Source organism: Arachis ipaensis, chromosome B7 (assembly GCF_059453495.1).
Source record: "Arachis ipaensis isolate K30076 ecotype BB chromosome B7, ASM5945349v1, whole genome shotgun sequence".
NCBI classification, from domain to species: Eukaryota; Viridiplantae; Streptophyta; class Magnoliopsida; order Fabales; family Fabaceae; genus Arachis; species Arachis ipaensis.
This window is the reverse complement of record NC_142442.1, coordinates 74,552,627-74,578,011: the sequence shown is the minus strand read 5'-3', so window position 1 is coordinate 74,578,011 and position 25,385 is coordinate 74,552,627. Positions and strand designations below refer to the sequence as shown.

At 39.1% G+C, this 25,385-nt stretch overlaps 2 non-coding genes across 2 annotated transcripts; both read right to left on the bottom strand.

The window, feature by feature from the left end:
- Positions 1-3,773: 3,773 nt before the first annotated feature.
- Positions 3,774-3,881, bottom strand: LOC148553011 (small nucleolar RNA R71). The gene has a single exon (XR_015893859.1). It is a non-coding gene; the product is annotated as a small nucleolar RNA R71 (small nucleolar RNA).
- A 16,712-nt stretch (positions 3,882-20,593) lies between these two features.
- Positions 20,594-20,701, bottom strand: LOC148553010 (small nucleolar RNA R71). Its single transcript, XR_015892888.1, has one exon. It is a non-coding gene; the product is annotated as a small nucleolar RNA R71 (small nucleolar RNA).
- Positions 20,702-25,385: the final 4,684 nt, after the last annotated feature.

Below are 25,385 nucleotides of genomic sequence, written 5' to 3'. Positions count from 1 at the left end.
GTCAATACTTCTGAGCTTCAAAGGAAAGTGAGATGCCAAAACTATTCAGAAGAAACATAGCTACTAGCCCCTCTCATCAATTGGAGCTGAGCTTCATTGAAAACTCTAAGATTTATTATCTCCTTCTCTTTCTTTTAATCCTACTCTATTTTTGGTTGCTTTGGGACAAGCAGCAGTTTAAGTTTGGTGTTCTGATGAGCGGATATTTTATACGCTTTATGGGATTATTTTTCATAGAGTTTTTAGTTATGTTTTGTTAAGTTTTATTAATTTTTAGTAGGTTTTAGTGCAAAAATCACTTTTTGGATGCTACTTTGAGTTTTTTTTTTGTTTTTCCTATGTTTCTAGGTGATTTTTGGGTGATTCTGGCAAGTATTGGAAAAGTCTGATTCAGAGATAGAGAAAGGGCTGTAGATGCTGTCAGATTCTGACCTTCCTCCATTCGAACTAGCATTTCTGGAGCTACAGATGTTCAATTGACGCGGTATTTCTGGAGCCTGTCTGGCGTTTCAACGCCTCAAAGGGAGCAAACTGGCGTTTGGATGCCCAAAAGGGAGAAAGCCTAGCGTCCAATGCCCCAAGAGGAGTCCCAGCACGTGGAGTCACCCCAAGCTCAGCCCAGACACTCCCTAAGTGGGCCCAAGAAGTGGATTTTTGCACTAAGAGTCCAGTCTATCTTATTTCTCTAATCTCTAGTTATTAGATTAGTATTTAAAGGAGAAGATCACCCATGTTTAGGATCTTCTTCCTCATCTTCTTCCAACCTATTTTTGAATTACACACTATTTTATGTAAGCTATGAGCAACTAAACCTCCTAAGCTAGGGTTAGGAGCTCTGTTGATTCTCATGGATTAATAATATTATTGTTTCTATTTCAATATGTTTGATTCTATTCTCTTATGAATTCTCGTTCTTCAATCTTAATGAATTAGGGGTGAACTGTGACATTCATCCTTGTTCTACATGGGTTTCGTGTGAGTCCTGACCCAGATAGCATTGAACTAAAGCTAGAGAATGCATTGCGGATTCCAACAGAGTACTTGGGCATCTTTGGATACGTGACATGAAATCCCATTGACTGTGGGTTACTGAGGTCTCTGTGGTGCTAAGGCTAGAGTAAAAAAAGTAGCATTCTCTAATCCAGAAGATCCGACCTTGTCTGTGGTATTTTGAGTAGGATCGTGAAGGGGAGTGGATTGTTTAGAGCTTTATCTTCGGCTACAGTGAGAAGCCATGAGTCAACTTGATGAGAGAACATGAGTTACTCGGATATGGTGGACTGCTGTGGTTTAGAAGATATTAACTTGATGAGAGGACATGAGTTAGTCACTTACGGCTGCCATTGAATGAATCATTCGTTATTGAAGTAGACAGTAAGAAAAGTTAATCCAAAAAGAAATAGCATCTCCGAAGCCTTAACTGAATCCTTATCACTATTTTCTCATCAATTTGGTATTTCGTTCTTTAATATTTCGTTTATGCTTTCAAACAAACAACCATCTTTTCTAATCGCTTGACTGAGATTTACAAGATAGCCATTGCTTGCTCAATCCAACAATCTCCGTGGGATTCGACCGTCACTCACCTGAGGTATTACTTGGATAACCCGGTGCACTTGCTGGTTCAGTTGTGCAGAGTTCAATTTTGCACACCAACGCCGTTGATAAACCATTATTTTATGGTTTACATTGTATTTAATTGTGTGGTTTTATCAAATCTTTACCCACTTATTCATTAAATAAGCATGCATTTATAATTCCTTCCTAAAAATACTTTATGGCTGAAAACTTGCTTCCTAGAGACTTTTAATTTTGTATTTTAATTCTCCTTTATTCCATTCGATGCCGTGATCTGTGTGTTAAGTGTTTCAGGCTTTATAGGGCATAAATGACCTGGAGATTAGGAAGGAAGATTGCAAAAATGGAAGGAACACAAGAAATGAAGGAGATGACCAGCGAAAAGTGACGCAGGCGCATAGCTCACGCGACCGCACGGATTGAAAACTGCACCAGTGACGCGAAGGCGTAGACGACGCGCACGCGTGGCAAGGCAAAACGCTGAATGACGCGAACGCCTGGATGACGCGATCGCGTGACATGCGCTATCTGCAGAATCTGTAGAATTCGTTGGGGGCGATTTTGGGCCCTGTTTTGACCCAATTTTCGGCCCGAAAAAGCAGATTACAGCCAAGGAACATGCAGAGACCGGAGGACAACATTCATTCTAGATAATCTTAGTTTTTAGATCTGATTTTACCTCTCCTCTAGGTTTTCTCTCTATACATTGATAGTTCTTAGAATTTCGTTTTTATTGCTTTTTGAATTGGGACATTGAGAAGAGTTATTACCTCCGTCAAGAATTCGTCATTCTAGTTTGTTTCCTTACTTGTATCTTACTCTTCCATGTCTTCAATTTATTCAGAATTATTATTGGATTATTTTTAGAATTTATTAATACAAGAACTACTTTTATTTTTAATTGATCCTTTTGATTATTATTTATTATGTCTTTTAGTATTTCTCTTCCTTATTTTGTGAAATTTACATTCATAATGAGCGAGTAGTTTCATAACTTGATTGGGAGAAGATTGAAAGGAAACCTTGAGTTGGATTACTCAAAAGAAAAATTGTAATTGAGTTTATTGTTGGATCGCCCTCTAGTCATTGACACTAGTCCTTCCCAAGGGAGAGGATTAGAACTTGTGAATAGAAATAGCTTTCCAACTTGCTTGACTTTCCTCTACCTAGTAAGGGATAACTAAGCAAAACAACCTTCAATTATCAATTAATCTTGAGAGTACTCCAACAAGAATAGGGCTTCCAACTAATCTACTCCCAGTCAAGGTTTTTATTTAAATTACATAAATTCTCTAATTTAATTTCCTATTTATCAACTCAACTCATTTCAGAAAACATTTGATTAATAAAATAGCACACCTTTTCTGCAACTCATTGGGAGATGACCTGGGATTCATACTCCCAGTATTTTAATTTTAATTTTGTGACAACCCTTCTAAATTGATAAACGGATTTTCGGTTGGTTAAGGACTGTACTTGCAACGTATCTCTTATAACAATTTCTTAACTCGCCAATTTTCACCACGCCAATTTTTGGCGCCGTTGCCGGGGAGTTGCAATAGAGTGCTAAGTTGTTGATTGGAATTTATTTATTTGCATTTCATTTTATTTTGCTACTATGAGCTACATGTTTCTTTTGTTAAATGACGCGTTCACTTCCTGATCCAAGCTTGCCAGTATTTGATCCTGAGATTGAAAGAACTATCTCACGAATAAGGCAAGCTCGGCGTTGGTTAGTCCTCTCTGAGGGCGAATCTGAAACGTCACTTGAGGAAGAAACAAGCTCCCTTTCTGCTGATTCGGTTTATTTACGTGTAGGTGACATGGCAGCACCTAGGAGAATTACTATCCAGGAGGCTGGAGCCCCTGATTTCACAATGCAACCATTTCAAGTGCATCATCCAGCAGTGGCTACAGACTTTGAAATAAAGACTGCACTGCTCAATTTGATGCCTAAGTTTCATGGCTTACCTGCTCAAGAGCCTATCAAGCACCTGAGAGATTTCCAAGCAGCCTGTTCTACTGTCAGGCGTGATGGTACAGATGAAACTTCAATTTTATTAAAAGCCTTCCCATTCTCTCTTGAGGGAAAGGCGAGAGAGTGGTACTACACTCAACCCGCAGCAACTGTTTCTGACTGGGATACGCTCAGAAGAGAATTTTTGGAAAAATTCTTCCCAGCTGAAGTTACTGACAAACTAAGGAAAGACATTTCCATGATTGTTCAGGACGAATCCGAGACTCTCTATGAATATTGGGAGCGCTTCAACAATCTTCTAGAAGTATGTCCCCACCATATGATTGACAAGATAGTGTTGCTCGGCTACGTCACACAGGGCATGAGACCCCAAGATAAGACCACATTGGAAAGTGCTAGCAATGGGTCTATGAAAAAGTACAAGACCACTGATGAGGCATGGCAATTGATCAGCAACTTAGCTGAATCTACTCAGAATCACAAGTAGAAACAAGGCCGTTCAAAAGCTATTGCAGAAGTATCCTCTAACAGAGAGACTGCTGCTCTAACTCAGAGTATCTGTGAAATGACCAACTTACTGAAGCAGATGCAATTGAATCAACAACAAGCTCAGCAAGCTCAACCTTCTCCACCATAGCAAAGCCAACAGTTAGTCCCACAGAGAGTGTGTGGAATCTGTGCTGATTATAGCCATTATACTGATGAATATCCGCAACTCCAGCAGGAAGACAACACTGTGGCAGCCACTCATAACTTCTATGACCATCCCAATCAAGGATACAATCAAGGTGGCAACTACAACCACGGATGGCAGGAAAATTCAAACCAAGGTTGGAGAGATAATTCTAACCAGAGCTGGAGGACAACAATAATAGAGAAGGCAGAGACAATCAGGGAAATCAGAGGTGGAATAATAACAACAACAGGCAGCAGAACCAGAACCAGCCTTACAGAGCACCTCACCTGAGGTAATTCCAAGGATCACAGCACAACCAACAGCAGACCTCTCAGATCACTTGTCCTTCTTCATCTTCTAATGATGAGTTACTACAATCTATTGATCGGAGACAATAGGCCATGGAAAACAACCTTACTTCTACTCTAAATGGTCTGAACTCTACCTTGCAAGCTCTTGTCTCACAGATTGGATCAATGAATAACTCCAATAACCAGCCTTTGAGCTCCAGTGGAATCCCCTCTCAACCATTACCCAATCCAAAAGGTGGCATTAATGCCATCACCCTAAGGTCTGGAACCACATTGCAAGAGAGGAATCAGGAGGAGCCAAGCCCACCAGAACACGCCTCAACTGAAGAGGTAGTGGAAATAGAAGATGTTGAGGAGGAAGAGGACATACAGGACATGGCTGAAGAAGAAGAAGCTCAATCACAGGAAGAAGCACCAAAGGGCGCAGACACTGTAGAAAATGCTATTCCTATTCTATTTCCACAACTTGCAAGGAAGCCCAGGAAGCAGTTGGAACCTAATCCCAAAATGGTAAAAATATTCAAAAAGGTTGAGGTAATGTTCCCCTTTTTGATGTTATTCAATAGGTACCTAAATATGCAAAGTTTCTAAAAGATTTATATATACATAAAGACAAAATTAATGAATTAGAAACTATTCCTTTTGGTAGTTCTATATCTGCTTTAATGGGAGGTATACCTGAAAAGTGTAGTGATCCAGGTCCATGTATGGTTAATTGTACTATTGGTGGTGTAGCATTTTCTGACTGCATGTGTGATTTAGGAGCATGTGTGAGTATAATGCCTTTGTCTATATATGATATTTTGAAGCTCCCTCCCTTAAAAAGGTCGGCAGCTCGTTTTGTGTTAGCAGATAAAAGCATTATTACAGTGGCTGGAGTTGCCGAAGATGTCTTAGTGGGCATTAAGGAGCTCACATTTCTCATTGATTTTTATATCCTGGAGATGCCCCAAAATGACTCAGAGAAGCCACCATCAATCCTACTCGGAAGACCATTCCTGAAGACCTCGAAGTTTAAATTGGATGCTTTTTCAGGAACATACTCTTTTGAAATAGACGGCCGAGTAGTAAGCTTCAATTTGAATGGAGTGATGAAACACCCTCCAGAAGATCATTCTATCCTCCAGTGTGACATCATAGATGAAACCGTAGCTGAAATTCACCAGGAGGAGTTAGAAGAGAAGTACATAGGACAATGTCCGAGTGTGGGGACACTTTCTGAGGACAATGAAAGTACTTTACCATTGTCACCAACTCCGGACAATCCAGAGCCTAGCCATGAGCCGAAGTTTGAATTAAAACCCCTCCCTCCACACCTCAAATATGCTTTCCTTGAGAACAAGCAGAAGTTTCCAATTATCATTGCACGGGAACTCACTTCTTAACAAGAAGAGCAGTTACTTAGTGTGCTGAGGAGGCATAAGAAGGCAATCGGATGGAGTTTGGTAGACATAGTAGGTATCAACCCTCAAGTTTGTGAACACAGAATATTTTTAGAAGAGGGAGCTAGGCCTGTTCGTCAACCCCAGAGAAGACTGAATTCCACTATCTTAGAGGTTGTCAAAAAGGAAGTGACCAGACTACTAGAAGCTGATATCATCTACCCCATCTCAGACAGTGAATGGGTAAGCCCAGTACAAGTGATGCCCAAGAAGCCTGGAGTCACTACAGTGAAGAATGAGCATGGAGAGCTCATAGCAACCAGAGTACAGAACGCCTGGAGAGTCTGCATTGATTACAGGCGTCTCAACCAAGCCACTCGTAAGGATCACTATCCTCTTCCATTCATTGATCAAATGCTGGATCGCCTGTCAGGTAAATCACATTATTACTTTTTAGATGGTTACACAGGCTATTTCCATATTCATATAGCTCCTGAAGATCAGGAAAAGACTACTTTTACATGTCCTTTTGGGACTTATGCTTATAAGAGAATGCCCTTTGACTTGTGCAATGTACCAGCTACTTTTCACAGGTGCATGATGAGTCTTTTCTCTGATCTTATTGAGGACCGTATGAAGGTTTTTATGGATGATTTTAGTATTTATGGTGATTCCTTTAGCCTTTGCTTAGATGGTTTATCTATTGTATTAGATAGATGTGTCAGTACAAACCTTGTATTAAATTTTGAAAAATGTCACTTTATGGTTAAATAAGGGATTGTACTAGGAGTCTAGGACATGTTGTATCTAATACTGGCATTTCTATAGATCCAGCAAAGGTGAATGTTATTTCTAGTTTACCTTACCCCTCTTCTGTGAGGGAAGTCCGTTCGTTACTTGGCCATGCAGGTTTTTACCGGAGATTCATTAAGGACTTCAGTAGGGTAGCACTTCCCTTATCCAGATTACTGCAGAAAGATATTGAGTTCGAGTTCAGTGAGGATTACAAACAAGTGTTTGATAAGCTGAAGACTGCCCTGACTCAAGCTCCAATTGTGAGAGGACCTGACTGGAGCCAACCATTTGAGATCATGTGCGATGCTTCCAACCATGCAGTAGGAGTAGCGCTGGCTCAGCGTGAAGGTAAGGACCCCTTTGTAATTGCTTATGCGTCTAAGACCTTAGACGTCGCTCAGTCTAATTACACTACTACTGAGAAAGAGCTTCTTGCTATTGTTTTTGCTCTGGATAAATTTCGAGCCTATTTACTTGGTACTAAAGTAGTAGTGTATTCAGACCATGCAGCTCTAAAGTATTTATTAGCTAAAAAGGAATCCAAACCAAGGCTTATACGTTGGATACTACTACTACAAGAATTTGATTTAGACATAAAGGATAGGAGTGGAAACCAGAACTTAGTGGCAAACCACTTGAGTCGCCTTGAGCACATCAAGGATGACTCCACTCCTATAGCTGATAATTTTCCTTTTGATAACCTCCAAGCAGTATCTGAGGTAGTCCCTTGGTATGCACCTGTTGCTAATTATCTAGTTAGCCGCACTTTCCCTCCAAACTTTACTAAGCATCAAAGAGACAAGCTGAAAAGCGAGTCTAAATATTATATATGGGATGACCCATATTTATGGAGATGTGGCGCTGACCAGGTAATTAGAAGGTGTGTACCTCAATTAGAATTCCAGTCTATCTTAGAGGCCTGTCACTCATCTGAGAGTGGAGGACATTTTGGCTCTCAAAGAACAGCTAGAAAAATCTTAGACTGTGGATTCTGGTGGCCTACTCTTTTTAGAGACACTGCTGAATTTTGTAAATCTTGTTTCCCATGCCAAAAATTTGGTAATATATCCAAGAGGGATGAGATGCCTCAACAAATTATGCTTTTCTGTGAAATTTTTGATGTTTGGGGCATTGACTTCATGGGTCCATTTCTAAATTCTAATGGTTATTTTTATATATTGTTAGCTGTAGATTATGTTTCCAAATGGGTGGAAGCAATTCCTACCCGTACTGATGATGCTAACACTATTGTTTCCTTTGTGAGAAACCACATTATTTGTCGCTTTGGATCACCACGAGCAATCGTGAGCAATCAAGGCACCTATTTTTGTAACAGGAGACTAATAGGATTACTGAAGAAGCATGGGATAATTCATAAAATAGCAACAGCCTACCATCCTCAGACTAATGGGCAAGCCGAGGTGTCAAACAGAGAGATAAAGCGCATATTGCAGAAGATAGTCAAACCTCATAGAAGAGACTGGAGCACCAGGCTACAAGATGCACTTTGAGCATACAGAACAGCATACAAGACACCCATTGGGATGAGTCCCTTCCGCTTAGTTTATGAAAAAGCCTGTCATCTCCCAGTTGAAGTAGAGCACAAAGCCTTTTGGGTAGTAAAGGAGTGCAACATGGGATTTGAGAAAGCCGGAGCTGAAAGGAAGTTGCAACTGCAGGAATTGGAAAGCCTTCGCCTGGAAGCTTATGAGAACTCAAGGTTGTCCAAGGAAAAGATGAAGGCTGTACAGGATCAGCACATCAAGAGGAAAGAGTTCCAACCTGGGGACTTAGTCCTCTTTTACAAATCTAGACTGAGGCTCATGCCAGGCAAGTTGAGATCAAGATGGGAAGGTCCATATAGAGTAGAGAAGGCTGAGCCGTACGGAGTTTTTCACCTAAGTCACCCTTCAAGCTCTGAACTCATCAAAGTTAATGGACATCGATTGAAGCTATATCATGGTGAGAAGGTGACGAAAAACAAGGAGTTAGATATCTTCCTCTTGGAGGATCCACTCACAGCAGAAGACTGAGCTAGTGGAGCATCCAACTTACGGACGTTAAAGCAAAGTGCTAGGTGGGAGACAACCCACCATGGTATGATCGTTCCTTTCTTTATTCTTAGTTTTCTTATTCAATAACTCTTCTCTTCATTAGTACATTTAGTTTGCATCTACATTTGCATAATTTTTATTTAAAAAAAAAAGAGGGAGAGCCGCGACGCGACAGCGTCGCCGACGCGTCCGCGTCGCAGGTGGCTCAGAGAGAATAATAAATCGAACAGAGAGTCATGCGAGAGCGTGGCTGGAGGCATGCCTTTGGCACAAATCACCCCACGCGACTGCGTCGCTGACGTGTCTGCGTCACATGGGAAACATGCCTCCCGCGCGTCCGTGTCACTCACGCGGCCGCGTGACCTGAAATTCGACGTAAAAAAGGGTGCACAACCGAAAGTTGTGCAAGAGTGATGCTGGACTGGTGCTGAATGCACAAACCCTACCACGCGAACGCATGGCTCACGCGTTCACTTCATACCCCCATAATGGCCACTCACGCGATCACGTCAACCACGCGACCGCGTCCCCCTGGAATTTGGGAATACTAAGTTTTGAATAGAGAGTTGTGCGAGCGCGAGGCTGCCCTCGCGCCAGTAGCACAAAACGCGTCATGCGTCCGCGTGACCGACGCGACCGCGTCGATTAATTTAAGCGCAAGTCGCGCGAACGCGTCCCCCACGCGTCCGCGTCGCTTGCGCCGCACAGCTTATCCTAATTTTCCAAATATCTTATCTTTCTCTTCCCCAAATCCTACTTTTTCTTTTCCCCCCTCATTATTTTCTTCCCCTTTCTTCCTCCTTCCTTCTTTCTCACTTTCTATTCTCTCTCTCACCACCATTAACAAGGTTTTTCTTTTCTTCTTCCCTCTTTACTTTTCTATTCTTCTTCTCAATTTATGTTTTCTTCTCCTTTTCTTTTTCTTTTTATTTTCTTTATTCATGTTTTCTTTTTCTTTCTTTTTCTTTTAATTGGTGTTAGATATTTAGTAGGGTCGTTATTATTCCTTATGTTTGCTTGTGGTTTGTTGCAACATTGTTTGGCAATTATATATCAATTTTTAAAGGGTTGCTTGCATGTTCAATTTATTATTTTCATAAGCTTATTCCCATGCATGCTATGTGTTTGTGAAAAAGCTCATATGGCATTATGCACTATTTTTGAATCCTTTTATTTTCCTAATCTAAATGCTTGCTTTTCATAAAACCCCATTTTCATATCATATTAATTTAATATAATTGTCATTACAAACAGATTGTTAGTATGAAAAACTTGGTAATCTAAATTGGACATTGAATGCTTGATCTATGCTACTCATGCCTTTGCCTGCATGCCAATAAATACCTTGCATTTAACTATCCCCATATGCACTCGTTATATTTTTATTGTTAATTTTTCACATGTTATCATGACCATGTGTTAACATCATTCATTTTTTAATGTGCATTGATTACCACCTTTCCCGTTCTCTTCCTTGCTCTATCCCATGACATTTTGACATACTTTCTTTTTTCATCCCTTTTAGGATGGCCACTAAGAAAGAAAAAGAGAAAGCTACTCCCAAATCAACAGCAAGGAGAGGAACAAAACGAGAATTAGTGGCAGAGCCCTCTTCAACTCCAGTAAAGCCCTCAATAAAAAGAATTAAGAGGATTATAAAGGTTGATGATAAAGAGAAAGCCTTCCCAGCTAAAGACACTGCGGGATTTACCAATCGCTACTGTGAGCAGATGTTCCCCATCCTGGCAGAAAGGAGTTACAACAACGAATACCTTCTTATCCTCCCAAACCGTATTGTTGAATTTGTTGAGCCACAAATTGCACGGAGACAATGGGGCTTCCTATACAGACAGCCACGGCAGGTTAATCTTTCCTGGGTAGTCGAGTTCTACTCCAACTTCCACCTGCCAACCCTGCAGTCTGTCTATGTCCGTCAGAAGCAAGTCCCCATTACAGAAGAGGCCATTCAACGAACTTTAGATCTTCCCCCTACTCCAGAAGGACTAGACGCATTTCAAGAAGCAGCACTCAAGTGCCAGATGTATCAATTTGACTGGGACACTGTTCTCAGAATTATCGCACTACCTGGCAGCAGATGGATCTACAGATACCATCGTTCCCGTCCTAAGGGAATATCGGCTTCCGCACTTACCTTGGAGGCTCGAGTATGGGCACAGATTATGTCCCATTACATTTTTCCGAGTACCCACGAGTCCTCCTTCACTGCAGACATGGCCGTTCTACTATGGTGCATCCTTACAGACCAGCCTCTGAACCTACCAAGACACATCCGGAGTGCTATGGGACACGTACAAATTGCGGGCAACTTACTTTTTCCCGCCTTGGTTTCAGATCTCGTCTCAGCAGCCGGAGTCTCCTACAGAGCTGGGGACACCAAAGCCATGTTTCCATGGGAAGATCAGTATGTCCCTAATGGGAAATATATCAGACCTCCAGCAGCCACTACAAGTCAGCCTACTGAACCGGGTGAAGAGATTCCTTCTTCAACACCACAAGCACCTACAACAACTCAACTGCTCCATCAGATACTTGAAAAGTTGGATCGGCAGGAACACAAAGCAAAGCTTAGAGAGCGCCGTAACAAGCGCCGATTCACATACCTCAAGGAGCTAATTAAGGGAAAATACAGAGACTCAGATACCCCGGACTCCACTTCCTTTACCAGCACAGGGAGCCATGACGGTCCCGACTGTGGAGATACTGCTACCAGCCCACCTTTGTTCCTGAAAAATGGCACCGAGGACGGTGTAAAGCCTTGAGTGTGGGGAGGTCGGTCAGTACCTGACTTCCGAAGGTAATTTCTCTTCCTTAACACCAATAAAATAGGTTATTTAGTTGGTTTTTCTTTTGTAGAATAGGATAAATTGCATAGTAATAGATTAGCTGCATGCATGTTCTACTTGATTGAAAAGACAATAAGTTTCTTCTAAGACCCTATTTTTAGAACAAAATTTTACTAATTTTAATTTAAACTTTTGTGTTAAATTTGCTTGAAGTTATATTTGGAACATGGTTTTTGAGCTAAAGAACACACAACCTGTGAGATTTGAGCCTTTATACATGGTTACATTATTTAACCATAATTATTTAGTTCTTGTGTGTTTACTTCTCTATGATTGTAATTTATATTTTGTTTTATCCTATATGTCCAAAGTTTAATATATCTATATGCTTGCATATGATTGAGGCCATTATTTGTTTAGCTCACTTATCCAAATTAAGCCTACCCTTGTAATTACCATTGTTAGCCACTTTGAGCTTTTAAATCCCAATTGTTCTTTATTTTACCACATTACTAGTCTTAAGCGGAAAAACAATTTTATATCCCAATTGAATCTTTGGTTAGCTTAAGATAGAATTGTGTGTTAATTAAGTATGGGAAAATTGTGGGTACAAAAGATAATAAGGGAATGTGTCATGATGATATAATGGGAATTTGGGTACCTACTCATGTGAAACTATAAGAATCAAAAATCTATGTGCATTGATAAGCTATGTTTATTTTTATATTTATGTTAAAAAAATAGTAAAATCCAAAAATATTCTATAATTAAATAAGGAGACAAAATTACCCCAATGTTAAGTTAAGAGTTCAAAGATCAATGCATGTATGATAAAATTAAAATGAAAGTTGATACATGAGTAATGAATGTGAAAGAGAAATTTTGGGTAGCTAGGTATGAAATCTAAGCCATAAAGAATATATATATGTGTTAAGTGAAAGCTTGGGCTAATTAAAGATTCAATTTATAAGCTTACTTAGCCATATATGTACCCTTACCCATACCTTGGCCCCATTACAACCTTGAAAAGACCTCATGATGTCTGCATTGGTATATTAAATGTTGTTGATTGGTTAGGTGAAAAAAAATTAGAAAGCATGATTAGAGAAGGATAGAGTGATTAACCTATACACTAGAGAGATTAGAGCATACATACATCATCAGTGAGGGTTCAATGCTTAAATTCTATGTTCCCTGCTTTCATGAGCTACCTTCTTGCATTTTTATCTGTTCTTACTGTATAAGAATTGAATTAGTGGAATTTGATTTGTGATTGTCTTGAAGAACTTATTTACTTTTAACCAGGTAGACAAGAATCATATAGTTGCATTCATATATATATATATATATATAGGTTGCATTGCATTGCATGAGTTTTACATGTTCCTACTCATTTATTATATCTCCTTCAACTAAGCATGAGGACATGCTAATATCTAAGTGTGGGGAGGTTGATAAACCATTATTTTATGGTTTATATTGTGTTTAATTGTGTGGTTTTATCAAATCTTTACCCACTTATTCATTAAATAAGCATGCATTTATAATTCCTTCCTAAAAATACTTTATGGTTGAAAACTTGCTTCCTAGAGACTTTTAATTTTGTATTTTAATTCTCCTTTATTCCATTCGATGCCGTGATCTGTGTGTTAAGTGTTTCAGGCTTTATAGGGCATGAATGACCTGGAGATTAGGAAGGAAGATTGCAAAAATGGAAGGAACACAAGATATGAAGGAGATGACCAGCGAGAAGTGACGCGGGCGCATGGCTCACGCGACCGCGCGATATAGAGGAAATTGCAGTGATGCGGGCGCATGGCTCACGCGACCGCGCAAATTGGAAACTGCACCAGTGACGCAAAGGCGTGAACGACGCGCACGCGTGCAAGGCAAAACGCTGGATGACGCGAATGCCTGGATGACGCGATCGCATGACATGCGCGATCTGCAGAATCTGTAGAATTCACTGGGGGCAATTTTGGGCCCTGTTTTCACCCAATTTTTGGCCCAGAAAAGCAGATTAGAGTCAGGGAACATGCAGAGACCGGAGGACAACATTCATTCTAGATAATCTTAGTTTTTAGATCTGATTTTACCTCTCCTCTAGGTTTTCTCTCTATACATTGATAGTTCTTAGGATTTCCTTTTTATTGCTTTTTGGATTAGGACATTGAGAAGAGTTATTACCTCCGTCAAGACTTCGTCATTCTAGTTTGTTTCCTTACTTGTCTCTTACTCTTCCATGTCTTCAATTTATTCAGAATTATTATTGGATTATATTTAGAATTTATTAATACAAGAACTACTTTTATTTTTAATTGATCCTTTTGATTATTATTTATTATGTCTTTCAGTATTTCTCTTTCTTATTTTGTGAAATTTACATTCATAATGAGCGAGTAGTTTCATAACTTGATTGGGAGAAGATTGAAAGGAAACCTTGAGTTGGATTACTCAAAAGAAAAATTGTAATTGGGTTTATTGTTGGATCGCCCTCTAGTCATTGACACTAGTCCTTCCTAAGGGAGAGGATTAGAACTTGTGAATAGAAATAGTTTTCCAACTTGCTTGACTTTCCTCTAACTAGTAAGGGATAACTAAGTAGAACAACCTTTAATTATCAATTAATCTTGAGAATACTCCAACAAGAATAGGGCTTCCAACTAATCTACTCCCAGTCAAGGTTTTTATTTAAATTACATAAATTCTCTAATTTAATTTCCTGTTTATCAACTCAACTCATTTTAGAAAATATCTGATTAATAAAATAGCACACCTTTCTGCAACTCGTTGGGAGACGACTTGGGATTCATACTCCCAGTATTTTAATTTTAATTTTGTGACAACCCTTCTAAATTGATAAACGGATTTTCGGTTGGTTAAGGACTGTACTTGCAACGTATCTCTTATAACAATTTCTTAACTCGCCAATTTCCGCCACGCCAGCCGTCCTCCTCTCTTTTCCCCTCTCCTTCTCTTCTTCTTTTTTCCTCTGCTTCTCTCCCCTTCCCTTATTCACAGCTCCCTTTCTCATTTTCCATTTTCTTTTCTTTTTAGTTCCCAACCGTATGTGTGTGTTAGAAAGGGGTAGGGTGGCAGCAGTAGTGAGCTAGGGTTTGTGCATGTTAGCGTTGAATTAGGGTTTTGGATAGTTTAGTAATTTTAATAAAATTATGCGTACTAGAGTAATTGAAAACCAATTTAATCCAACATTAATATTTATAAAAATAATATTTATTATCAACTTACAAATTATTTTCAATTAAATACTCTAATTCAATAATTAGAAATAATCAAATTAATTTTCTTTAAATTATAAAAAAAATTTAAAATCTAATTATTCATATTAACATATATAAAATCTTCATTATTTTTCAATCACTAAAGCTTTAAATAAAAAATATAAAGTACTCAATTAATATAAAAATTCCTAAAAATATATTCTCGAATAAATAAAATAAATCATAAATAATTTATCATTTAATTTCCAAAAATCTGGGGTCTTAGGACAAAGTTGGGGTGAATATTGAGATGTTTAGGATTAGGTTGAAAAGTTGAAGAGTTATTTGTTAAATATATAATTTATGGTGAATTTCGGAAGTTTGGTCATCAAATCCGTTTTCTGCAGAATTTTCAAGCTAGGTTGCGATTTGTGAATTTCTGATTAATTGAGAATATTTTGCTTGATAATTGTTGAGAAAAGATTGCTAAGTTGTTGAGATTGAGGGAGCCCGTATGGGTGGTTTAAGTCCATTTTTAGAGGAGGTTATGTCTGAATTTTTATAAAATATAAGGATTTAATGAAAAAGAATTTTATGACCTGCACCTTAGATATTTAATTGATGAATTTGAAACTTGATAACTAGAAATGAATGGATGAGAATTAGAAAGGATAATGAAAAAAAGATAAAACACGGAATAACCCACGAATTGATAATCATTGATTACGGGAATAACCCACAAACTGTTGTGTATTGATCTCGGAGATAGCCCACGAACTGATGATCACTGTTTTGTTATGTGTTGGTGTCGGGGAAAATCCACGAACTAAGGATCGCTGTTTTGTTTGTGTTGATCTCAGGGACGCCCACAAACTGACGATTGTTGTTTCCCCTTATGCGTATATTCTAGCGTCGAGCTTTGCGCCGACTGTCGGTAGTCACGAAGGAGTGGTATTCTTAACCACCAACACGTATGCACAAAAGACATAATGAAAAACCATATCTGGGACTTGTTCCTAGGTAATATCGAGCTGTAGGGTGTAAACCGACACGTGAGTTCATGGCCTGCTTAGGACAGACATGCATCATATTGTTTGCGCATTTGCATTTGATTGTGTTTGTGTTTGCTTATTTTATTTCTTTGTGATTATGATGCTTGTCTCATTGCAATTTGTTTGTGTTTTGATTTAGGTCTCTTACTTGTTTTATTAGTCTGTAGATGTATTGATGTGATTAAGAACTGATGTTATGATTGAGAATTAATTATGTGGCTGAGAGATTGTTAATATGAAAAATTTTGTGATTGAGATCTATTTTGGGTTTAGAAATTTAAAGAAAGTAATTAATTCACTACAATATTTTGGGTCTATGGCCACAGTTGTTTTGGTCACGGTTCTATGGTCACAGTTCTTGGAAAAAGGGTGACCATAGAGTACCTATGGTCACGATTTTTTAAAAAAGGGTGGCCTAAAAGGGTCTATGATCACAGTTTTAGGGGGTGACCTTAAGGGGTCTGATGAGCGGATAATTTATACGCTTTTTGACATTGTTTTTAGTATGTTTTTAGTAGAATCTAGTTACTTTTAGGGATGTTTTCATTATTTTTTATGTTAAATTCACATTTCTGGACTTTACTATGAGATTGTGTGTTTTTCTGTGATTTCAGGTATTTTCTGGCTGAAATTGAGGGACTTGAGCAGAAATCAGATTCAGAGGTTGAAAAAGGACTGCTGATGCTGTTGGATTCTGACCTCCCTGTACTCAAAGTGGATTTTCTGGAGCTACAGAACTCGAAATGGCGCGCTTCTAATTGAGTTGGAAAGTAGACATCCAGGGCTTTCCAGCAATATATAATAGTCCATACTTTGGCCAAGAATTGACGACGTAAACTGGCGTTCAACGCCAGCCTTCTGCCCAAATCTGGCGTCCAGCGCCAGAAAAGGATCCAAAACCAGAGTTGAACGCCCAAACTGGCACAGAACTTGGCGTTCAACTCCACAAATGGCCTCTGCACGTGCTACACTCAAGCTCAGCCCAAACACACACCAAGTGGGCCCCAGAAGTGGATTTATGCATCAATTACTTACTCATGTAAACCCTAGTGACTAGTTTATTATAAATAGGACCTCTTACTATTGTATTAGGCATCCTGGATTGTATTTTGATCCTGTGATCACGTTTTAGGGGGCTGGCCATCTCGGCCATGCCTGGACCTTCACTTATGTATTTTCATACGGTAGAGTTTCTACACTCCATAGATTAAGGTGTGGAACTCTGCTGTTCCTCAAAGATTAATGCAAAGTACTACTGTTTTCTATTCAATCCTTCTTATTTCGCTTCTAAGATATCCATTCGCACCCAAGAACGTGATGAAGGCGATGATTATGTGTGACGCTCATCATCCTTCTCCCTTATGAACGCGTGTCTGACAAACACTTCTGTTCTACATGAAATAAGCTAGAATGAGTATCTCTTAGATCTCCTAACCAGAATCTTCATGGCGTAAGCTAGAATGATGGCGGCATTCAAGAGAATCTGGAAGGTCTAAACCTTGTCTGTGGTATTCCGAGTAGGATTCAATGATTGAATGACTGTGACGAGCTCCTAACTCGCGATTGCAGGGCGTTAGTGACAGACGCAAAAGGATAGTAAATCCTATTCCAGCATGATCGAGAACCGACAGATGAATAGCCGTGCCGTGACAGGGTGCGTGAGCATATTATTCACTGAGAGGATAAGATGAAGCCATTGACAAGGGTGATGCCTCCAGACGATTAGCCGTGCCGTGACAGGGCATTGGATCATTTTCCCGTGAGATGACCGAAAGTAGCCGTTGACAGTGGTGATGTATCACATAAAGCCAGCCATGGAAAGGAGTAAGACTGATTGGATGAAGATAGCAGGAAAGCAGAGGTTCAGAGGAACGAAAAGCATCTCCATTCGCTTATCTGAAATTCCTACCAATGATTTACTTAAGTATCTCTATCCCTATTTTATTATATAATATTCGAAAACACCATTATCACTTTATATCTGCCTGACTGAGATTTACAAGGTGACCATAGCTTGCTTCATACCAACAATTTCCGTGGGATTCGACCCTTACTCACGTAAGGTATTACTTGGACGACCCAGTGCACTTGCTGGTTAGTTGTATCGAAGTTGTGACAATTATGTATTGAGATCAGCGCACCAAGTTGCTCACATTGCCAGGGATTGTTTGAGCCTGGACATCACAATTTCGTGCACCAAGTTTTTGGCGCCGTTGCCGGGGACTTAATTGTTCCTGTTTGGCGCCAAGAATCGTCTGAGATCCCAATCCCGGCAACAACACCAAGTTTTTGGCGCCGTTGCAGGGGATTGTTCGTGTTTGGACAACTGACGGCTCATCTTGTTGCTCAGATTAGATAATTTTCTTTTCGTTTTGTTTTCAAAAAGTTTTCAAAAATCTTTCAAAAACTCTTCTTTTGTTTTCAAAAAAAAATGTTTTTCAAAAATTTTCTTCAGAATTTTTAAGAATGAATTCTAGTGTTTCATGAAGCATGTGAAGCCTGGCTGGCTGTAAAGCCATGTCTAAATTCTTTTGGACTGAGGCTTCCAAACCATCAGAGGTAAGTTACATACTTGATAAATGATGAGCAGCAATTCGTTATCAAGAGCAATATACTCTGGTGTTAAAGCTTGGCTGGCCATTGGCCATGTCTAGTGTTTTGGACCGGAGCTTTCATTGAAAGCTTGGCTGGCTAGTGAGTCATGTCTAATTCCTGGACTGGAGCTTTAGACTAACAATGCAAGATTCATGGAATTCATATTAAAAATTTTGGAATCTTTATTTTTTCTTTTTCATAATATTTTCGAAAAAAAATCCAAAAAAATTAGAAAATCATAAAAATCAAAAATATTTCCTGTTTCTTGTTTGAATCTTGAGTCTTGTTATAAGTTTGGTGTCACTTGCATATGCATCTAGCATTTTTCGAAAATATCATGCATTCATAGTGTTCTTCATGATCTTCAAGTTGTTCTTGGTAAGTCTTCTTGTATGATCTTGATGATTTTTTGTTTTGTGTCTTTTCATGTTTATCATATGCATTCTTGAATTCTTAGTGCCTAAGCATTAAAGAATTCTAAGTTTGGTGTCTTGCATGTTTTCTTTGCATTAAAAATTGTTCAAAAATATGTTCTTGATGTTCATCATGACATTCAAAGTGTTCTTGGTGTTCATCTTGACATTCATAGCATTCTTGCATGCATTCATTGTTTTGATCTAAAAATTTCATGCATTGCATCATTTTTCTTGTTTTTCTCTTGCATCATAAAAATTCAAAAATAAAAAAAAATATCTTTCCCTTTTTCTCTCATCAAATTCGAAAATTTGAGTTGACTTTTTCAAAAATTTTTAAAATCAAGTTGTTTCTTATGAGTCAAATCAAATTTTCAATTTGAAAATCTTATCTTTTTCAAAATCTTGTTCAAAAATCAAATCTTTTTCAAAATTCTTAGTTATTTTCGAAAATTCCAAAAATATTTTTCAAAAATCTTTTTCTTATTTTTATATCAAATTTTCGAAAATAACATAAACAATTAATGTTTTGATTCAAAAATTTCAAGTTTGTTACTTACTTGTTAAGAAAGATTCAAACTTTATGTTCTAGAATCATATCTTGTGATTTCTTGTGAATCAAGTCATTAATTGAGATTTTAAAAATCAAATCCTTTTTTCAAAACTAATTTCTATCATATCTTTTCAAAAATATATTCTCATCTTATCTTTTTCAAAAATATCTTTTCAAAATATCTTCTCTAACTTCCTAACTTCCTATCTTTTCAAAATTTGTTTCAACTAACTAACTAACTTTTTGTTTGTTTCTTAACTTTTTCAAAACCACCTAACTAACTCTCTCTCTCTCTCATTTTCGAAAATATCTTCCCCCTTTTTCAAAATTTCTTTTTTAATTTATTAATTATTTTATTTTTTAAATCTTAATTTTTGAAAATCACTAACATTTTTCAAAAACTGTTTTCAAAAAAAAATTCACTAACTCCTTTTCAAAATTAATTTTCGAAAATTCCCTCCTTCTCTCTCATCCTATTCTATTTATTCATTCATTAACTAACATCTCTTCCTCACATCATCACCAAATTCGAACCCCCTCTTCTATTTATGTTTGAATTTCTTCTTCTTTTCTTCTACTAACAATAAGGATCCTTTTTACTGTGACATAGAGGATTCCTCTTCTTTTCTTTTTCTCTCCTCTTTCTTATGAGCAGGGACAGAGAAAAAGGCATTCTTGTTGAAGCTGATCCAGAACCTGAAAGGACTCTGAAGAGAAAATTAAGAGAAGCTAAATTACAACAATCCAGAGACAACTTGATTGAAAATTTCAAACAAGTAAAGGAGATGACAGCCGAACCCAACAACAATGCAAGGAGAATGCTTGGTGACTTCACTGCACCTAATTCCAATTTACATGGAAGGAGCATCTCCATTCCTGCCATTGGAGCAAACAACTTTGAGCTGAAACCTCAGTTAGTTTCTCTGATGCAGCAGAACTGCAAGTTTCATGGACTTCCATCTGAAGATCCTTTTCAGTTCTTAACTGAATTCTTGCAGATATGTGATACTGTTAAGACTAATGGAGTAGATCCTGAAGTCTACAGGCTCATGCTTTTCCCTTTTGCTGTAAGAGACAGAGCTAGATTATGGTTGGATTCTCAACCCAAAGACAGCCTGAACTCTTGGGATAAGCTGGTCACGGCTTTCTTAGCCAAGTACTTTCCTCCTCAAAAGCTGAGCAAGCTTAGAACTGATGTTCAAACCTTCAGACAGAAAGAAGGTGAATCCCTCTATGAAGCTTGGGAAAGATACAAACAGTTGACCAAAAAGTGTCCTTCTGACATGCTTTCAGAATGGACCATCCTGGATATATTCTATGATGGTTTATCTGAGCTATCAAAGATGTCACTGGACACTTCTGCAGGTGGATCCATTCACCTAAAGAAAACGCCTGCAGAAGCTCAAGAACTCATTGACATGGTTGCTAATAACCAGTTCATGTACACTTCTGAAAGGAATCCTGTGAGTAATGGGACACCTATGAAGAAGGGAGTTCTTGAGGTTGATACTCTGAATGCCATATTGGCTCAGAACAAAATATTGACTCAGCAAGTCAATATGATCTCTCAGAGTCTGCATGGAATGCAAGCTGCATCCAACAGTACTCAAGAGGCATCTTCTGAAGAAGAAGCCTATGATCCTGAGAACCCTGCAATAGAAGAGGTAAATTATTTAGGTGAACCTTATGGAAACACCTATAACTCAACATGGAGAAATCATCCAAATTTCTCATGGAAGGATCAAAAGCCCCAACAAGGCTTTAATAATGGTGGAAGAAACAGGTTTAGCAACAGCAAGCCTTTTCCATCATCAACTCAGCAACAGACAGAGAACTCTGAACAAAATGCTTCTAATTTAGCAAATATAGTCTCTGATCTATCTAAGGCCACTATAAGTTTCATGAATGAAACAAGGTCTTCCATTAGAAATCTGGAAGCACAAGTGGGCCAGCTGAGTAAAAGGATCACTGAAATCCCTCCTAGTACTCTCCCAAGCAATACAGAAGAGAATCCAAAAGGAGAGTGCAAGGCCATTGACATAAGCGCCATGGCCGAACCTGTGAGGAGAGGAGAGGACATGAATCCCAAGGAAGAACACCTCCTGGGACGTCCAGTGATCAATAAGGAGCTTCCCTCTGAGGAACCAAAGGACTCTGAGGCTCATCTAGAGACCATAGAGATTCCATTGAACCTCCTTATGCCCTTCATGAGCTCTGATGAGTATTCCTCTTCTGAAGAGAATGAGGATGTTACTGAAGAGCAAACTGCCAAGTTTCTTGGTGCAATCATGAAGCTGAATGCCAAATTATTTGGCATTAATACTTGGGAAGTTGAACCTCCCTTGTTCATCAATGAACTGAGTGATCTGGATCAAGTGACATTACCTCAGAAGAGACAGGATGCTGGAAAGTTCATAATACCATGTACCATAGGCACTATGATCTTTAAAGCTCTTTGTGACCTTGGTTCAGGAATAAACCTCATGCCCCTCTCTGTAATAGAGAAACTGGGAATCTATGGGGTGCAAGCTGCTAAAATCTCACTAGAGATGGCAGACAGCTCAAGAAAATAGGCTTTTGGACAAGTAGAAGATGTATTAGTAAAGGTTGAGGGCCTTTACATACCTACTGATTTCATAGTCCTGGATACTGGAAAGGAAAAGGATGAATCCATCATCCTAGGAAGACCTTTCCTAGCCACAGCAAGAGCTGTGATTGATGTTGACAGAGGTGAAATAGTCCTTCAATGGAATGAGGACTCCCTTGTGTTTAAAACTCAAGGATCTCCCTCTACAACTATGGAGAGGAAGCAGAAAAAGCTTCTCTCCAAGCAGAGTCAATCAGAGCCCCCACAGTCAAACTCTAAGTTTGGTGTTGGGAGGCCACAACCAAACTCTAAGTTTGGTGTTGAACTCCCATATCCAAACTCTAAGTTTGGTGTTGGAGAGTTTAAACAAAGCTCTGCACATCTGTGAGGCTCCATGAGAGCCCACTGTCAAGCTATTGACATTAAAGAAGCGCTTGTTGGGAGGCAACCCAATGTTTATCTAATTCTTATTTTTATTGTTTTTCATGTTTTCTTAGGCTCATGATCATGTGGAGTCACAAAATAAATAGAAAAATTGAAAATGGAATCAAAAACAGCAGAAGAAAAATCACACCCTGGAGGAGCATCTGTCTGGCATTCAGCGCCAGAACAAAGCATGGTTCTGGCGCTGAACGCCCAAAATGGGCAGCTTCTGGGCGCTGAACGCCAGAACAGGCATGGTTCTGGCGTTCAACGCCAGAAATGGCACACAAATGGGCGTTGAACGCCCAAAATGGCCACCAACCTGGCGCTGAACGCCCAGAGTTGGGTACAAAGGCATTTTTATATGCCTAATGGGTGCAGGGATGTAACTCCTTGAACACCTCAGGATCTGTGGACCCCACAGGATCCACTCAGGATCTGTGGACCCCATAGGATCCCCACCTACCTCCACTCACTTCTTCTCACCACTCTCTTTCACACAACCCCATAAACACTCTTCCCTAAAAACCCCTCACCAATCACCTCAATCTCTCTTCCCCACTAAACCTTCACCACTCACATCCACCCACTCTTCCCAATAAACCTACCTCATAAACTCCACCTACCTTCAAAATTCAAAACTAATTTCCCACCCAAACCCACCCATATGGCCGAACCTTAACCTCCCCTCCATTCCCTATATAAAGACCTCCATTCTTCACCAAATTCACACAACACAACCCCTCTATACCCTTCTTGGCCGAACCACATCACCCTCTCCCTCTCCTCCATTTCTTCTTCTTCTTCATCTATTCTTTTGTTTATTGCTCGAGGGCGAGCAATATTCTAAGTTTGGTGTGGTAAAAGCATAGCTTTTTTTTGTTTTTCCATTACCATTGATGGCATCAAAGACCGGAGAATCCTCTAGAAGAGGGAAAGGGAAGACAAAAGCTTCCACATCCGAGTCATGGGAGATGGAAAGGTTCATCTCCAAAGCCCATCAAGACCACTTCTATGATGTTGTGGCCAAGAAGAAGGTGATCCCTGAGGTCCCTTTTAAACTCAAAAGAAATGAGTATCCGGAGATCCGACATGAAATTCAAAGAAGAGGTTGGGAAGTTCTAACAAATCCCATCCAACAAGTCGGCATCCTAATGGTTCAAGAGTTCTATGCCAATGCACGGATCACCAAGAACCATGATCAAAGTAAGAACCCGGATCCAAAGAACTATGTTACAATGGTTCGGGGGAAATACTTAGATTTTAGTCCGGAGAATGTGAGGTTGGCGTTCAACTTGCCATACATGGAAGAAAACGCACGCCCCTACACAAGGAGAGTCAACTTTGATCAAAGGTTGGACCAAGTCCTTATGGACATATGTGTAGAAGGAGCTCAATGGAAGATTGACTCCAAAGGCAAGCCAGTTCAACTAAGAAGATTGGACCTCAAGCCTATAGCTAGAGGATGGTTGGAGTTTATTCAATGCTCAATCATTCCCACTAGCAACCGGTCTAAAGTTACTATAGACCGGGCCATCATGATCCATAGCATCATGATTGGAGAAGAGGTGGAAGTTCATGAGATTATACCTCAAAAACTTTACAAGGTGGTTGACAAGTCCTCCACTATGGCAAGGTTAGCCTTTCCTCACCTCATTTGCCACCTATGCAATTCGACTGGGATTGACATAGAGGGAGATATCCTCATCAAAGAGGACAAGCCCATCACTAAGAAAAAGATGGAGCAAGCAAGAGAGCCCAGTCATGGAGCTCAAGAGGCGTATGAAGCTCATCACCATGAGATCCCGGAGATGCCTCAAATGCACTTTCCTCCACAAAACTATTGGGAGCAAATCAACACCTCCCTAGAAGAAATGAGTTCCAATATGGGACAACTAAGGGTGGAACATCAAGAGCACTCCATCATGCTTCATGAAATAAGAGAAGATCAAAAAGCAATGAGGGAGGAGCAACAAAGACAAGGAAGAGACATAGAAGAGCTCAAGGACATCATTGGTTCCTCAAGAAGGAAACGCCACCATCACTAAGGTGGATTCATTCCTTGTCCTTCTTTCTTCTGTTTTCTGTTTTCCATGTTATGTGCTTATCTATGTTTGTGTCTTCATTACATGATCATTAGTAGTTAGTAACTTTGTCTTAAAGATATGAATGTCCTATGAATCCATCACCTCTCTTAAATGAAAAATGTTTTAATTCAAAAGAACAAGAAGTACATGAGTTTCGAATTTATCCTTGAACTTAGTTTAATTATATTGATGTGGTGACAATTGATGGGATATTTTGGTGAGAAACGAATTTCTCACTAAACATCACAATCCAACCGGCAAGTGTACCGGGTCGTATCAAGTAATAAAAACTCACGGGAGTGAGGTCGATCCCACAGGGATTGAAGGATTGAGCAATTTTAGTTTAGTGGTTGATTTAGTCAAGCGAATCAAGTGTTGGTTGAGTGATTTGTGACTTGCAGAATGTAAATTGCATGAAATTAAAGAAAGCAGGGAATTAAATTGCTGAATCTTAAAGAACAAGAAATTAAATGGCAGAAACTTAAAGTGCATAAAATGTAAATTGCGGAATCTTAAAGTGCAAGGAATATAAATTGCTTGAAATGTAAAGGGAATTGGGGGATGGATTTGCAGAATTTAAACAAGGAAAAACTAAATTGCATCAAACAGAAGAGGGAAAGGGAATTGGGATTGAACCGGATCATGAAGCAGTAAAGTAAATGAACAGAAAAAGCAATAAGCAGGGAATTGAAATGAGAAATTCAGATCTCAGGACCCAGAGACTAGAAAACCAAGTCTAGATCTCAATGCCTTCCTAGATCCAACAAGAACAATAGCAAGGAAATTGTAAATTGCAAAGAAAAGAGATGAAGAACAATGAACCGGAAATGGAATTCAATTAACAGTAAAGAAAGCAGAGAGATCCAAGATTGAGAT